We start from the raw sequence: 9,835 nt of genomic DNA, 5'->3' as shown, positions 1-9,835 counted from the left end.
TTTGCCTCTGTTTCTCTTTTTACATTTCTAATGGGAAAGCCATACATTTTTAATTATGCTTAGTGCTGGCAGCTTTGAGATTAATGCATGCAAAGGTGGTGAAATCATCAGAATTGATACTGCCTTGGAGAACATTTAACAAGATCAGGCATTTAATTCAAATGGTTTAAAAAAATAGTTAATGACGTATCAGTAGTGAAGGACCATACCATTAGCTATTCTTCTCTCGATATCTTTTTCCTGCTAACTGCAACTTGGCCGCATTTTGTTAGGGAGATGTTATTTTTTACTTCCACATCACTGGTTTGACCACAAGGTCGTGCTCACAGCTCACACTTCTTCAGTCAGCTGAAATTCCCTGTGTGTTGCTGCCAATAAATTAGCGCATGCGTACTGCTGCTGGTTGGAAGGAGGAGGCCATCCATTTCATTTACGAGGCCTGTGCGAACTCCGCATAGAGCGAGCGTCCAAACGTCAAATTGGGATATTCTTCTTTTTACGGTAGACAAACTGGATGCTCGAAATAACAGACATCATCTTCATGGCCTGCCGCGTTAAGTTGTAAAGACATCTGGTCGACATAAAGCGATATCTTACGGTGAGTTGTTGTACACTCAAGCAGTGTCTCTATCGCCGTGATGCAGCACACCATCTCAGCACAGGAAAGCTTGAGAATATTTTGAAATATTAGGCGGTTTTGTATTTTTGAACTGAGTTTCTTACCGCCGTTATGGCTACATCTATTAGATGTAATTCCAAGTTGTTTTGAATTGTTCAACGGCTCCACCTATTTAACCGGTGCTATTAGTTAGCTACATAATTATTCCTTCGATCAGTCACATTGACTGACTGGTGCCGCGACCAGGAGGGTCAGCCAGTTGATGGAACCAAAGGGTTATTTGACGGGTTGTTTGTGTTTTGGCCGCTGACAGCTCAGCAAAAACGACAACGAAAACAGGAAGTGGGTATGTTATTGTCTGCAAGGAAAAATGTGTCACTGCATGCCTGAATTGTATTGTTAATCGCCTGGCCTCGTGCACAGCTCAATGTAGTTACACTGTTGTGAGTGAATATGGTTCTGTGTTCCAGACTAATATCTGTCAATTTGTTCATTGTTGTGATTTAGGTTTATTTAGGATGTTGTGATAGTCAATCCTCTGTCAACACGTTTTCTAACATTGTTGTCCCTATCATTACAAATGTTGCAATGTAACCCCATGTTATCGCGTGCTGTGGCATGCCTGTCTGAAACCATGTAGCCTCAACTCATTGTTGCCACACTTAGCTACAACCTTGTCTTTGTCATTATGAGCCATAGCGGTAATCAGAAGCTAGAGCATTTGGTTATGTCCAGTTGTTTTGGTTGTCTCTTCTGGTATTAGTTAGGCTGTAAGCTTACATGCCATTGGAAGTATAATATTGTGAATGTGACAGCGCACCATAATATTGTTGTACTTGGCATGATGTGCTGTCAGTTAGGTTTAAAGAAGCAGGTGTCAAAAGCCTATAATGAATGCAGTGTTAAATATTTTGTTTTACTTTTCAGGGGTCGTGGATGGTAACATGTCACATGAACAATTTTGGCATCATAGAGGAGTAATAAACAAAATCACTTCTCTGCCTAACAAATGCCCCATCTTCACTATCTGGTTATTAAGTGCAAAGTGTAATGTAGCAGATACTGTAGTTTTGGGTTTTCCATTAGAGAAAGATCTGTAATCAAGATGGCGGGAGGAGTTGATCCTGGAAACCAGACTGCAACATGTTTGGGCTCTGTATGTTGTCTGAGCTAGGCCTTCTGCTGCCTTGTTGGGTTGTCCACCTGGCACATGGAGGCTGAGTGAGTGGTTGCATCCCAATTACCCCAAAGTTTGCTCTTGTGCACTCAAGGTAAGTGAGCAAGTATGCACTTAGGGCATAAGGGTAGGCTATAGAATTGGTATGCAGTAATTGAAAACAGGGCTGTTCTCATCTCTATCTGTAAAGGCAAGCAGACCATCTACTGATACCCTGATGAAGGCAGTTGTCAAAAGGCACTGTTTAAGAAGTTTGCAAGCAAACTTCCATTTTGCTACCCAGAGTTGCTGAATAGATAGGTTAGCTGACAACGTCATGAAAATGATGTGCACTCTTCCATGGGGCAGAAGTCGGCGTGTTGTGATTCTGGATGGCCAGATTGTCATTCTTGCAAGCAAACTACCATTTGGGAATTGTAAGTGGCTCATTTCATCTTTATTGATACCATGTCTTGTTTTGAGGTGTTTTAACTCATTTTATGTCAGTGCTAATATGGTCGAAATTCACTAGCTAGCTAACCAGCAACTGTAACAATGTATTTGAGAGACAAGGCTCATGGTGTAATTTTATTTTATAAACCTTGGACACAATATACACGTTGTCCACAATCTAAGCCAACGCTGTCTGTTTGGCACACTCCTCGGTTTTGTTCCAAAACAACCAACCGGTCTATCTTTCGCTTTGCTCCAGTATTCATGCACCATGGTTATCTAGTGAGATGGCGACAGACCCCATCTACTGAGGCAGACCCATGCAGGTACGGAATGCATGACCACACCAAACCACCAATACACCTTCCTCTGCTCTTTGTTAATAGCTCACTCTGCAGTATTGATCGACTGATGGATTGATTGACTGATGGTAGATTGCATTAGCCACTGAGCAGGGCAGGCTGAAGAAGATGATGTGTCAGCTGTAGCTCATTTCTGCTCTCCCTTGTCTCTATGAAGTATTTAGTATTTCAGCTTACACACTCAGCAGGAAGGGAGGTGATGGCTGCTCTGTCTGCTGTACACTCATTAGACATCTTTTTTTTTTTATAATATGTTTATTATTTTCCAATAAAAATAAAGTAAAAAAGACAGCAATACAAACAATGACATTCATTGTACTGTTGAATGGGATGGCCAGTTTAGAGGACAAAACAAAAGTTAACTCACACATACACAAAATAAAACAAAATCCTATTAGGTGGTACATGTATAAGAAGACAGCATATAGTCATTACAAGCAGTGTAGTTCAGCCAAAAATAAATATTGAGTGGAGTACAGCACAGAGTAGCAGCAGATCGTCAGCCCAGTTATGAAGCGGGGCTAGACCATTTATCCAGTATCGGCTGCCATATTTTGTAAAACAATGGACTTCTATTGGAGGTGTTGTATCGAATCTTTTCCATATGTATTACATTCCCTAAATCCCGTAACCACATTTCAAAGGTAGGTACAGTCTCCAATTTCCAAAATTGCAATATGAGCCTTTTGGCTAATAGAGTACACAGAGAGACAGCTTTCCCTTCCTGGTTATTCCCATCAACTGTACCAAACAGAGCGATCAATGGGTCTGGGGCTAGAACTCTATCAAAGGCCTTAGATAAGTAATCAAAAATGAGAGCCCAGTAAGCATGTAATTTAGGGCATGTCCAGAATAAGTGGGTCAACGTCCCCTCATCCTGCTTGCACCTCTCACACAGTGGTGAGGTGTCCGGGAATATTTTATGCAGTTTTACTTTTGAGTAGTGTAACCTGTGTATCACCTTAAACTGTACAAGGTTGTGTCTGGCATTCACTGAACTGTGGTTTATATTCCTGAGAGCTTCTATCCAGTCCTCATTTGAGATTTCTGAACCAAGTTCTTGTTCCCAAGCCCTTTTAATGGTGTCTGTGGATACCTCTATGTGGGCCTGTAGCACATCATACAGTCTAGAGACCGACCCTTTTGAATGGGGTTTGACAAGTATCAAGCTATCTAATGTAGGACTATTGGGCTTAATGCCATACTGTGGGATATGTGTCCTTAAGAAATTCCTGATTTGGAGGTATCTGAAAAAATGTGTTGTTGGCATGTTGAACTTTGCCTGTAATTGTTGAAATGAAGCTAACTGACCATCTATGTATAAATTACCAATTGTTGTGAGCCCCTTCTCCCTCCACTGTGAAAACACCACATCATCCAATGCAGGGTGGAAAGCATGATTCAGGCTAATCGGGCTGTCTATGTAAACAGTGGGTATGTTAAGAAAATCCCTAATCTGTTTCCAGATCCTAAGCGTATGACAAATGACTGGATTGGAGTCATAAGTGGGTTTTTTCACATATGATGGGCTATTAACAAGTGCAGGGAGTGAGGAACGTTGACAGGAGGCCTGCTCGATCAAAAGCCATGAAGGCATATCCTTCTGTCTCATCGCAGGTAAACTTTCCCTCCAGAAAGACACAATGTTCAGATTAGCAGCCCAATAATACAGTTTGAAGTGAGGAAGGCCAAAGCCCCCCTCTATCTTGTACTTGCATAAATGCTTCTTTGAAATTCTGGCTGCCTTGTTATCCCATAAAAATGGAGTTACTATTGAATCCAGTTTCTTAAAATAGCTTTGTGGTATGAAATTGGGTAGACATTGGAAGAGGTAAAGAAACCTGGGTAGGACAACCATTTTAATAGCGTTTATACGACCAACCAAGGAAATAGGCAGAGTTTTCCAGAAATCTATATTTTGTTTAAGCTGATATATTTTCATGTCCCAATTCACTTTCAATAGCTGGTCAAGGTCTCTTGTCACTACAATGCCAAGGCTTGTGAACTTGTCCCTCACTGTTCTAAACGGGGTAGATTGCAGAAATTGCATATCCACAGGCCGTGATATTGGCATCAACTCACTTTTTTGCCAGTTTATCTTGTAGCCAGAGAAGGAGCCGAATGTGTTTATCAAGTTAAGTAATGGTGGAATAGAAGTTTTAGGCTTAGACAAAAACAAAAGAACATCGTCTGCATATAGGGAAATTTTGTGCTGTGTGTCTTTTATTTTAACAGAAGCTATATCGGCACATGCCCGAATGCGAGTAGCAAGGGGTTCCATGGCTATAGCGAAGAGAGCAGGCGAAATAGGGCACCCCTGTCGGCACCCCTTGAACAGGCGGAATGACTGCGACATTTCCTGATTGGTCACAACGGACGCCATTGGGTGTGCATAAATAATTCTTATCCAATTAATAAATTCCTTTCCAAATCCGAAATGCTCCAGAACCGACATCATATACTTCCACTCAATCTGATCAAACGCCTTCTCTGCATCAAGAGCTATTACCACTGCCTCAACTTTATGATCATGATACATTACGTTGAAAAGGCGTCTCAAATTGTAGTATATATGTCGGCCCGGGATAAAACCTGTCTGGTCAGGGTGTATGATGTCGGAAATATATTTTTTCAATCGGTTTGCCAATATCTTTGTCAACACCTTGTTTTCTATGGGGAGTAACGACACGGGGCGATACGACGACATCTCCATGGAATCTCTATCTTTTTTCAAGATCAGGGCTATTGTAGCCTCATACAGTGTTTGCGGGAGTTTGGTATTTTCTTTGGATTGTTGAAACATTCGCAGCATAAGTGGAGATAGACTAGCGCAGTACTTCTTATAGAATTCTATTACATATCCATCGGGCCCAGGGGCCTTGCTGTTTGGAAATTGTGCTATCGCTGTGTTAATTTCATCTAAGGTTATCCCTGCATCGAGTGCGGCAGCTGCCCCCCTGTCTAGTTTAGGAAGTTCACATTCAGCGAGAAAGCGTTCCATAGTTTGTGGATCAGTAGCATCGCATTTTGATTGGTATAGCTCTGAGTAAAACTGCGCAAAGCATTTATTAATGTCCTGCGGATCTGTTACTATTTTACCCTTCTTGTCTTTTATTTTGTGAATAGCTCTAGATGCTTGTACCTGCCTTAGCTGTCTTGCTAATAATTTATGTGGTTTGTCCCCCAGTTCAAAATAACTTTGTTGCGTTCTAGCAAGTAAAGAGCCCACCCGTTTCGAAAGGATGGTATTGTATTCATACTTTAACTTTGTGATCTTCTCAAGGACTGTATACGAGGAATTTGTCCTAAAAACGTTCTCCTGTTCCCCTAACTCTCTTTCAATTTCTCTCAGCCTAGTATTGGCACGTTTCTTCCTCTCTGATGTATAAGAAATAATGTAACCTCTAATCACCGCCTTTAGAGATTCCCAAAGGGTGGAGTCGTCAACATCCCCCGTGTCGTTAGTACTGAGGAAAAAGGCAATCTGCTCCTTCAAATACTGACAAAAAGCCTCATCTTTCAACAGGTATGCGTCTAAGCGCCACGATCGCCGACCTGTCGACATATTGTCGAGTTTCAGCACCATGGACAGAGGAGAGTGGTCCGTAATTAGAATGGGGTGATAGGTAACCGACTCAGCTGCTGAAATTAGTTTGGAGTCCAACAAAAAATAGTCAATTCTGGAATATGATTTATGAACTGATGAAAAGAAAGAATAATCCCTGTCTGTTGGGTGCGTCAGTCTCCAAATATCGACAATGTTAAGGTTTGTCATCAATGTATTTAGACAGACACTGGCATTTGATTGTTGAAGTGACCTTGATAGCTGTTTATCTAAAAGAGGATCTAACGTACAGTTAAAGTCACCTCCAACAATAACACTTGTATCCGAGATATTTGGTATGGCCTTAAATACCCTTTGAAAAAATAATGGATCATCGAAGTTGGGTCCATATAAATTGACCAAGGTTATTGGTTTTGAATTCAGTGTACCAGCCACAATAATATACCGACCATTAGGATCTGAAATCGAGGTTGAGTAAACAAAAGGAATGTTTTTCCTTATCAGGATTGCTACCCCTCTCGCTTTTGCATCAAAGTTAGACTGGTATATCTGACCGATCCAGCCGACTCGTAGCTTGGCCTGCACGGAGCGTTTAATATGAGTTTCTTGAAGAAGCACTATGTCAGCACCCAGTGATTTAAGATGAGAAAAAACCTTAGCTCGTTTCACGACATGCCCTAATCCATTACAGTTCCAGCTGACTATCTTTATTCCACCTGGTCTACTCTGTGCTCGGTCACTATGTGGCATTTCTTATTTTAAAGCAAATTGCTGCTGTCAAACAAAACCCTGAAGAAAAACGTCCCGCCGTGCGGGAGCTTGTCATGCCACCTGTACTAATAAACGTGAACATAAAACACAGACCCCATCCCCCCTCCCGTCCCTCCACCCGTCCCTTTACTGAGTGACTTCCCCAAACGAAGCGCTCCTTGACTAACACACAAACCTTAGGGTGTCTAGACATAAAGCTTGAACTAACTCGTCGTCTATAGATGCTCCGCATATAAACTAATATTAAATAACACTTAACTTAACTCTCACGTTAGGGGGTGAGTGGCGTTAAAACATGACATGCCAAACAATGCTATATTAGCCACAACATCTCACCTATCATATAAGTCCCAATTTCTGATCTTCTGATCGAAAAGACATAGGCCGGAAATTCAATTCACACACATTCCTGGCCTGTATTTGGCCATTTAGCCTGCTGGCACAGCCGTTCTGTATCCTCAGCCGGGGAGCTTGCTTGTCAAGAACAGATCGGCCTCTTTTGCGTTGTCAAACGTACGTGTTGATCCCTCGACTGTCACCTTAAACCGGGCTGGGAAGAGGAATCCATATCGGATGTTGGCCGCCCTGCATTTGTTGCGTACCTCATCATACTCTTTCCGTTGGTTCCTCACCTCCAAGGTAAGATCTGGGTAGAAAGACACCCTGGCTCCGTTGTAGTTAAGGGGGAACTTTTGACTAGCCAGCTTGAGGATGAGATCCCTGGTGTGGGGATAGTGCAGCCTTACAATGAATGGCCTTGGTGGCCCGCCCTTGGCCGGCTTCGTTGCCTGTGCTCTGTGTGCGCGGTCGATCAGGATGGCCGTTTTGAAGTGTTCACTCCCCAGCAATGCCGGTATCAGCTCCGAGACAAATTCAGTGGGTTTCCCTTTCTCAGTGTCCTCCTGGATCCCACATATTCGGATGTTCTGGCGTCTTGAATGCGACTCGAGCATTTCCAGTCGGGCCTTCAGGGTTTTGTTGTCATTTTTGAACGTTGCGCACTGTTTCTCTATGTCCTGTAGCCTGGCCTCGTGATCGATTGTCGTCTGCTCAACCTCGTGCACCCTTCCCTTAGTTGCCTTCACAGTTTCGGCCAAAGTCCCAATACTCTTTGAGATATCAGCCAACCTTGTGTCCACCTTCTTGCTTAGTGCGTTTATGGCAGCCAGTATGTCACTTTGAGTAGGTTCTGTGGGGAACTCTTGGAAGCTAGCCTCTTCAGCTAGCTCCTCGTGGGTCGGCGACGTTGAAATTGGTTCGTTGTCTATCTCATTCCAATTATCTTGTTTAGCGCCCCCTTTTTTGTTGCCTTTTCCTTTTTTCATATTTGTTTGAAGTTATAGGTTGTGAGAGGTTAAGATAAATATTAATTTGTTTCAAAATTGAGCGGAGCTCTAGCAATGCACGTCTACTCCATAGCACGCTCTCTAGCGCCCCCCACTCATTAGACATCTTAAGCCTGTCCAACAGGGCAAGGACCCTGACCTTTAAACAGTTGACACCTTCTATTTCTTTCTTTCTCCTCCCAAATGTTTTTTTTTTTTCTCTCTGGAATGCATGTTGGTTTTCATTTGTAGATTTGTGTAGTCCTCAATTGAAAATGGCATTAAGATGATCTGGTGGGCACTAGACTAGCGTACCTAGATGTTCCTGTTTTTATTTGCTTTTACCTCCATCATCCTCAGTCAGTTTAAGTTGGCTTGGCATAGTTGTTTTTAGAGGAGAAATGTAGTTTTGATGTTAATGAGTTGGTTAGTTGTGTGTGTGTCTGAGCGGTGCCTGTGCGGGTTGTTAGAGGCTGGGAAGGAAAGAAATTGCCGCACACCCCCGGCTGTCTCGTTCAACAAGGCACTTCAGGGGCATGCATTTGAGTTACATTCTGTTTCTTGAATATCTAGCAGTAAGATGGCGAGAGAAGTAGCCTAGGCCTAGATGGTGTTTGTTGACATGCACTCTGACCCCTGGCTTCTGTATGTGGTGGATCATGCTAGGATCAGTTTAAGTTATCCAATCAGAACGATGTCATACTAACATAACACGTTTTAGTAGCACCAACATAAGTGTGCTGCAATGCACTAATTATTTGTGTGGCCTTGTAGCCATTCAGCTTCATATTATTCTATGTCATTAAAACAACCCTGTCACTGTGGTCTCTATGTAACATGGGAGTAGAGGTGGCAGAGAGCCATATTAGCCCTGCTCTCTCTTTTCCTCTGTTGCTCCTATGTCTCCTTCTCTGTCCAGCAGCTGTGGAAGGAAGGAGCAGTGTGTTGGGGCCCACAGGGAGGGCGAGACCCCTCCGGCCCTGCCTACCGCCCAGCAGAATGGGGGCATTGTGGTGGAGGTCTGAGGCACAAACACAGTGGGTGAGCATCTCCATCTGGGCAGCGGCTGGCCAGGCAGGCTGCTCCTTGAGAGGGGCATGTATTTCCTGCTACTGGGCCTGCTGGACAGCCACAGGGATCCTCACACTTCTAAGGAGAGCACAGCTGCTGGCCTGACACAAACACACTGATACCCAGTGAGACACTCACTCCTTGATGAGAATCATTTTACACCAATCTGACCCAAAACCCAGATTAGAATAACTGCCTAAGGTGCTATTTGTGTGATTGAGTGTTTGCGTTGGTGTGTAAAAGCACACATCTTCTTTACTTCTATAAAAGGTTCTACACAGATTTTGGTAGAATGTGGTTATCGTTTTAACACACACACACAGGTTTACTGACTAAGAATCACATTCACACCACTACTTTCAGTAACTGTTGCCTTCCCAGGTCAACCGCAGTGTGTGTCACCGAGAAGGGTGACATTGTTAACTTGACAAGCCGACAGCAGCGCTGCCTGCCATGTCTGAGACCTGCTGCAACCCAAACCTTTTTTTATCTCAGTAATCACTCTCAACAGGA

General features: G+C 43.1%; 1 protein-coding gene across 4 annotated transcripts in view; it reads left to right on the top strand.

The window, feature by feature from the left end:
* The first annotated feature begins 403 nt into the window (after positions 1–403).
* Positions 404–9,835, top strand: part of LOC139575861 (tyrosine-protein kinase CSK) — a 41,037-nt gene continuing 31,605 nt past the window's right edge. For 3 of the 4 annotated variants that reach the window (XM_071401237.1, XM_071401238.1, XM_071401239.1), the window contains exon 1: positions 404–598. The gene's annotated coding sequence lies outside the window, so the exon portion shown is untranslated. Of the gene's footprint in view, positions 599–9,167; positions 9,293–9,835 lie in introns of those variants that run through there. The other variant, XM_071401240.1, reaches the window with a different exon arrangement.

Source organism: Salvelinus alpinus, chromosome 5, assembly GCF_045679555.1.
Source record: "Salvelinus alpinus chromosome 5, SLU_Salpinus.1, whole genome shotgun sequence".
Lineage (NCBI taxonomy): Eukaryota > Metazoa > Chordata > Actinopteri > Salmoniformes > Salmonidae > Salvelinus > Salvelinus alpinus.
The sequence above is the reverse complement of the archived record's forward strand: the minus strand, read 5'-3'. Positions and strand labels throughout refer to the sequence as shown.